This window comes from Wyeomyia smithii, chromosome 3 (genome assembly GCF_029784165.1).
Source record: "Wyeomyia smithii strain HCP4-BCI-WySm-NY-G18 chromosome 3, ASM2978416v1, whole genome shotgun sequence".
Taxonomy (NCBI): domain Eukaryota; kingdom Metazoa; phylum Arthropoda; class Insecta; order Diptera; family Culicidae; genus Wyeomyia; species Wyeomyia smithii.
The window spans coordinates 257,375,620-257,382,611 of record NC_073696.1 but is presented as its reverse complement, the minus strand read 5'-3'; the positions used below and the strand labels follow the sequence as shown (position 1 = coordinate 257,382,611).

Sequence of the window (6,992 nt, the reverse complement as noted above, 5' to 3'; positions counted from 1 at the left end):
CTGAACAGCCGAAATCAGTCACATTTATTACGGAGATCAATCTTGGGACAAAGATGTCGAGAGCCGTGCGCCTCGATGCCTTCGTGCGCGCAATCAGGATCGGTCGGGAGAGTGCCAGCCAAGCTGCGAGCGAGAGGTCAACTTTAAACATGCGCGAGAGACCCGCCAGGCCCGATCTCGAGCAAGACATCGCGCAGCGCCCTAGCCAAAACAATCAGTCGATCGGTGACTTCAGCGCGGAATCGTTGCCGTTCGGGGCTTCCTGCGTGAATCGCGTACGAAATCGTTCGCTCAACTAGTTTATAACTGGCGACCCAAAAAAAAAAAAACTGTAGATTAATGTGAATAAAAAATTAGATTTGGTGATTTTTGGGACCACCTTCCGCGACTTCGTCACGATCAAGTTACGTTTGCTCTGGGTTCGGATCTCTCTGCCGGCGCGCGTTGGAACTAGATATTCCGTCCGTCGAAGCTTGACTAGTGGAGTGCACCGATTATAGGTCGCCTTAGAGCTATTTTGTTTCGCATCCGTACGGCGATCCGCGACACCCCGAACTACTCGCCACGCTATCGACCGATCCAGCGATCGATCAATCGATCAGAGTGGACCGTCCTGGTAGTAGTTACTGTATTGCGGTTGTGTGTGATCGTAATAATCAATTTACATTTATGAAATGTATCAACCAGTTTCCAGCTCTTATGATTGATTTCGATCAAATGCGACCGCCTCACCGCAGGGCAGGCAGCTTGTAGTGCGGGGCTTTTGAGGGAGAGGAAAAAAAGAAAACGAAAAAAAAAACGCGCGCGGTCAAGTTTTGAATTTCGTGGAACAGTGCTTGGGATTCGATAGTATACTTTCTCTTGAAATAGATTAAGTGTCGAAGTCAAAGGCCCGTTTAAGGTTTTGAATTCCGTTAAAGTGTTCGTGCAAATTCATCGTTATAAGTGCATTGTTTTTATGTTACATCCAGCAGAAGAACTAGACTTTGAATTCCTGAACAACGATTTCGAGCAGCAAATAAGAAGGAGAATTGTGGTAAGCAGCGAATAATTGTCATAAAATACATATTTCATTAGCACCGCCGCGAACCGATTGAGTCGTAAGACCTGACTTGCGACCAAACGTTGGATTTGGACTTGCTCTGGGAGCTGCCGCGACGCATGTTTGTTTATCTGTTTACTGAGCCGCACTTTTGAACTCCTAAATCACCTATTCCGTTTCACCCGCTGTTGCTGCTGCCTTGCATAGTCCCCTTTTGGGGGGTGAGAGCAGACCTAGTCCTAGCACCTCACTTCCCTAACTCATAGCCTCATTCTCGTCACCACCCGTCTCTCCGGTTGTACCTAGTTCTGCTGCCTTAAGTGCTTCAATGCGGCTTTGTTATGCGTGAGGGCAAAGTATAGAGAGACACTTTGAATGAGTATGCGTTGCCTTTCCTTCTTCGGTTGTTATTGTCACTATATTATGCGTTAATGGGGTTTGGATCTTTTCACCGATGACGGTTGGTGTGGTCATAGGGTAAAAGCTTCGCTTGTTGTTATATTTATTCTAGTTGACAGTAACAGGAACATTTGCCCACTTCTATTTTGGTCAAGAAGTTCAACATACAACACTGGTCTAATTCAATTAATGAGTTGTGCTCTTAGAATCCGCAGGTCGTGAAGTCTAGTTCATTTTCAATTTTACTTCAGTTATGTAAAAATCAAACTAAACTCTGACAATTGTCTTTCTCGTCTTCGTTTCGTCGTCAAAATCCGAAATAAAATTTTGCCCGTTCCTGGCCCGTTTTTTTAACCGTTCCTGTGAACTTTGGTGCCCTCCGATTGCCTCGGCAGTGCATCGATTCTCACCGGGTTCGTCGTCTCTACGGTTGCTTACGGGAAAATTTTATTGAAGTCTCAATTTTTCTCAGCTAGAGCTCAAATTCAAAAAAGGTCAGTGTATGCGGTGTTGGTAATAGCTTAGTGTATAAATGTTTAAAAAGCTATTTTCTGCCAGCGAGAAGTTTTTGGATAGAAGTGTAGTGATGGCAATAGTAAGCAATTAAGATCTAGACAAAATTGCAATTAAGATCTAGACAAAATTATGATTAGCTCTGTGTTCAAATGTAAATGTTTTATACATTAAGGATTTCTTACCACTGTCAATATACTTGTTCGAGTCCTTGTGAATATTTTCCCAAATTTCAGCAATAGAGGAAAAGTCACAATATTTTTTAGCGCACTCTTAATCTAGCTTTTAAACATGGTATCAAGCTCCGAATACCGTAAAAAGTCACCAGATATAATTTTCTTCTGAAAGGCCTTCAACGCGTCGGATCTTTTCGTGTAGACATCAGAGCCCACTTCGTCCCACTGCGGAGTTCATTTATCGTTACGCCGGGATATTTTTTTGTTTTGGCTTGCAGCGTGGCGTCGATAATCAAGCCCGTGAGGAGATTGTATTTTAAAGGGGTGGATGATGTTGAATCGACTCGACAGCTTCTGAAATCCTTTCCAAGTATAACTTCCAAACGATATTCCGTGTGGGGTCATACCCGTTAGTAGTATGCGGATTACCTATGCAGACGTCGAACATATGGCTAGATACAAAGCACTTGGACGCGCTGGAGGTTTTGATACAGAAGGCATATCCACATTGTTTGAAATTGTCAAATCCAAGTCGTCTCCAGTGTTGTTAGTCTCGCTCGTAGCGTTTGCGGTAAAAAAATGGACTTTTTTCAGATGGTGATGAAAAAAAAACTAAGACAGATAATTGAGTTGGATAAATTTCCCATTGATGGTAATTATATTATCTTATTTGCAAAAAAAATTCTACGCCCTTGCGAGCAGCCTATAACCGGAACATTCGCCATGGCGGACGAAAACATGCGTGTAGGCATGTGTTTAAGCTCTTTCTTCGTTTTTTTATTAACTCCTCCTCCGTTTTCGCGACAAAATTGTTGGCATAGATCTTGCGCTTCAAGTTTGCCCTGAAATTCTCGATGGGACGCAGCTGGGGGACGTTGGGCGGACCTGCCGACTTCGGTACCGCATCGATATTCAGCCGCTCCACCTTCTCCAACGATCGCTTCGAGTAGTGGGCCGACGCCAAATCTGGTCAGAATACCATGTCTTCGCCCTTTTGGTATTTTTTGATGAACGACGCAGCTTCTGGCAGGCACTTCGTATTATAAATTTCCCCGTTAACGACCAACTCGGAGCGAAAGAAGAGCGGCTTTGACATCCCCTTCTCGCTGATTGTCAGCCTCAGCAGCACCTTCTTGGGGAACTTGGTGTGTGAAATAAATTTCACCTCGGAGCTCACTTCCTTCGTGGGAGAAGTGAAATATGAAGTACACTGCCAGTCGTTGCCATCCAGGGTGAGATAGGTCTCGTCGTGAAAATCGACTTGACCATCTTATTCAACCGCTGTCGCTGCGTCATTGCCTGCAGCTCCGAAACCAGTGGACGAGACTGCCGCTTCCTGCCATGTAGGTCCAGATACTTTTCCACTGTTTTACCGCATGCAACTCCCGTCCCGGCTCCCGTCCGTCCGCATGCCACTTTTCCCTCGGTCTTCCTCTTCAGCATCCTTTGAAGCTTCTTGTCATTCAGGGCCGTTGGCCGTCTGGAAGCGGGCTTTCTTTCGATGCTCTGATCGTTGTCCAATAGTGTCAAGATGTTGTAGATGCCGGAACGGGCATACCCGGCGTCCACATTGTGCCGCACGATGTCCGTTTTTGACACGGCGGTGTACCGTTCTTTGAACGCGCACACTTCTGAATAGAGTAGTTTCACTGTTTTCGCCATCACAGTTAGAGTTTGACTGATAGAGCTGTCAAACTTTTTTTGCTTTGTCATGGGTTACTATGATTGATGATGCATGAGTAGTTTCGTCAGTGCGATAAAAGTAAACCCATGAAAAATCGTCAGTTTTTGTCCATTTTTTTTACGTTAAGCAGCATGTAACACCTCATGTGAGGCTCTCGTTGCTACCGCTATCACACAGTGGAGAATTCTCCATTCAAGCTATTTCTCGTCCTTTTTCGCTTTCCTTCTTGGTCGCATTCGCTCTCGAGATCATATGCACACGCTCCCGTCTACTCTCCTCGTGTGTACTCGTGTGTACCTATTCCTCTGCTCATGAGAACGACCAGCCGAAGACAATTGTTTCTAGATGCTTTGCGATGGTTGCAGAGAGACAAAAAATAATAGGGTATCGCACTACTTCGGCAGCGGTTTGTTTCGCCAGGTTTTGCATAAAACTGCTGTAAAAAACTTGCACTAAAAATTGCTTACCAAAGCAGTCCAATACGCTTCATGTGCCAGTATGCGACACTTTACATATTCTTCGCTCCACGTTCGGCTGTGAGTGCATGAAGCAGAACTGGGTAAATGAAGGAGCACACTTCGAGTTAAAAAATGAAAAAAGCCATCGAAGGATACGATCGCTGCAAAGAGAGGCCATTAGACAGTCAGCTACTTTAAAATAGATCTAACTGTTGGAAGGAATACTGTGAGAAAATTTTTAATTGGATCAGCTATATTAAAGGTATCAAAAATCCAGTCCACAATATCAGAAAATTTTTCCAATCCAGAGTTTGTTTGGTTATCTGGATGTGCAAAAAGAACAACTGGAGTCTAAGTTGTTCCTGGAAGTTCTGGGAACTCCTTCTGGGACTTTAAATGTTATGGATATTATGGTAAAAGTGGTCCCGGTCTCCCTAAGACCGCTTGATTTGATCCCTGAGCTGCATGTACACTGCACATGTGGAGAACTCATGCTCCCCACAGTGAATACATTTTTCAGCATTTGCACTACAGGTATGCCTTATTTCAACAGTAGACCGCTGTGTGACCTAACTGGTTGTAATTGGTGCAATTAATTACACGCGGCACATACAGATGCACAGGTAGTCGAAAACGGAGGATCGAGACGTGGCTTGGCAATGCAGATCCGGCGGACGTAACAAGAAGAAATTCTGACTGAGTGTAAGCTTTTTTACCGCCAACGAGCGACACAGACCGCCATTACTTGCAGTCTAGTATTTTTACATCGGAACATGCGGTGTTTTTGGAACATGCGGCAGACTGAAATCGGTTATGACGCCGTCGATCTCTAATCGTGCGCGTATAAATACGCGGTACTCCCAAGTAAAGAGCTCGCAACAGGCTATATTGTTGGCCTGGTTTAAGTCATTGTTAGAAATTTACCTGTTTTAGGTCATTGATAGAAATTCGCAGGATACATAACGATATTGATTGTGGTTCTGCTTTGGTCCAAAAGTAGAACGAAAAGATTATATTTTCACAGCACATCGCTCGAAGAGACCATTATCGGGCAAACAATGCCTTTCGCTCGGTTGTTTGTACACATAGATCGAATTTTAACGGAACGACAACTTAGCACATCCATTTGAAACATGAAGGCTTTGAAAATAATAAAATCAGGCTAGACATACAGCAGTTACTGCGAAACTGAAACTAACTGATGAAACACATCAAGATCTAAGAAAAACTTCTGAAGTAGAACTGTTAGGTGCGCAACTGAGTTTTCACTGTTTTGTCAACAGTCGACGCCAGTGCTGGTCGATTTTGACACATCTAAAACGTGATAAACTAATGATGGCGTCATTTACTTTTAGTTGTGTGCAAATGTATGATTTTGTGTCAAATAAACGTCATTTGCGAAAAGTGTTACTCTTCTCATTTGATTTGAAGAAAAAGAAAAACTGGAGTGCATCGAGAGTTAAATAAAGCTTACGGAAATGCTGCTCTAAGTGATACAATGTGGCGGGTTTGGTTCTGTTACCTTAACGGTAATTTTGATGTTGACGGCTGTTAGCGTGACTGTTCGATAACGTCAAATAATTAATTTGGTTGTCCGGAAAAAAACAGTTTCTCGAATCTTCTGAAATCGGATACGTTGATCTGCAATTGCTGCTAGGATGTAACTGTTCATCGCACCGTTCGCTAGAGTAAAATGATTTGTTTCAGCGGAAAGCAGGATCCTGAAGAGCCAAAAGAGTTAATTCTATGGTAACATTCTGTCGACCGTACTAGGAAAAGCTTTAATAAATCGCATGCATTCATGTAGCTCAACTCTGATTGGTCGAAATCTGCGTTTCAGAGCAAAGCTTAACTATTTTTCATGGTACAGTAGTTTTTTACATTTACATTATTTGGATACGTAGCAAATTTTCTAATCGATTGCTGCAATAACGAAGGAAATTCGTTAAAAACTAACCAAGTGATAATCATTGGGAATTGGTGGAACACAAAATTGGCATAACTGAGGAAAAAGTCCAGCCAGTTGATCAAACGAGCAAAAGTTGCGTCAGACTGTGATATATACAAGAAGACTCTGACTGAATATAACAGAGCGATAAAACGTGCCAAGCGAAAGAATTGGAGACGGATCTGCGAAGAGATCAACAACACTGAAGAGTTGACAGGCAGGCGCAAGAATGCATGAAGTTCTTTCAAAAGATCATTCAAATGACCTTGGCAGTCTTAAAAAAGATGATGGCTATTTACTTCTCTGGGTCGATACCTGTATCTGGTGAAGCACAGGACTTAGATGAGGCAAGACGACCATGGTTAAGGTCAATTAATGCCTATCTTGAAGCTTGTGAAATCTTTACGCCTTCCAGGGTTGAATGGGCATTGAGTTCTTTTCAGCCTTTCAAATCTGCTGGACAAGTTGAAGTTTTCCCAGCATGACTTCAACAGGGAAAAAAGTGCTAATTATTCGAAGCTAGTGTTACGCTACGCTTAAGCTGTTTTTGTTCCAAAAGCGGTGAAACGAGATAATACGACTCCCAAAGCCTTTAGCCCAACTCTCTCTTCTGTTCTACTAAAGACAATGGAAAAAACAGTGAACGACTCTATCAAGTCAATGACTTCTTTGAATTTTGAATCCTGGGATTAGTTTGCCATCTTCAGTGTACAACAACTCAGTAACTACCACTTTGTGTAGATCGGTAACGGCGCCGGCCACGTCCTTACGT

General features: G+C 43.2%; 1 protein-coding gene across 1 annotated transcript in view; it reads left to right on the top strand.

The window, feature by feature from the left end:
* The first annotated feature begins 256 nt into the window (after positions 1-256).
* Positions 257-6,992, top strand: part of LOC129732419 (inositol-trisphosphate 3-kinase A-like) — a 167,715-nt gene continuing 160,979 nt past the window's right edge. Inside the window, exon 1 of the mRNA XM_055693305.1 lies at positions 257-1,036. The gene's annotated coding sequence lies outside the window, so the exon portion shown is untranslated. The remainder of the gene's footprint in view (positions 1,037-6,992) is intronic.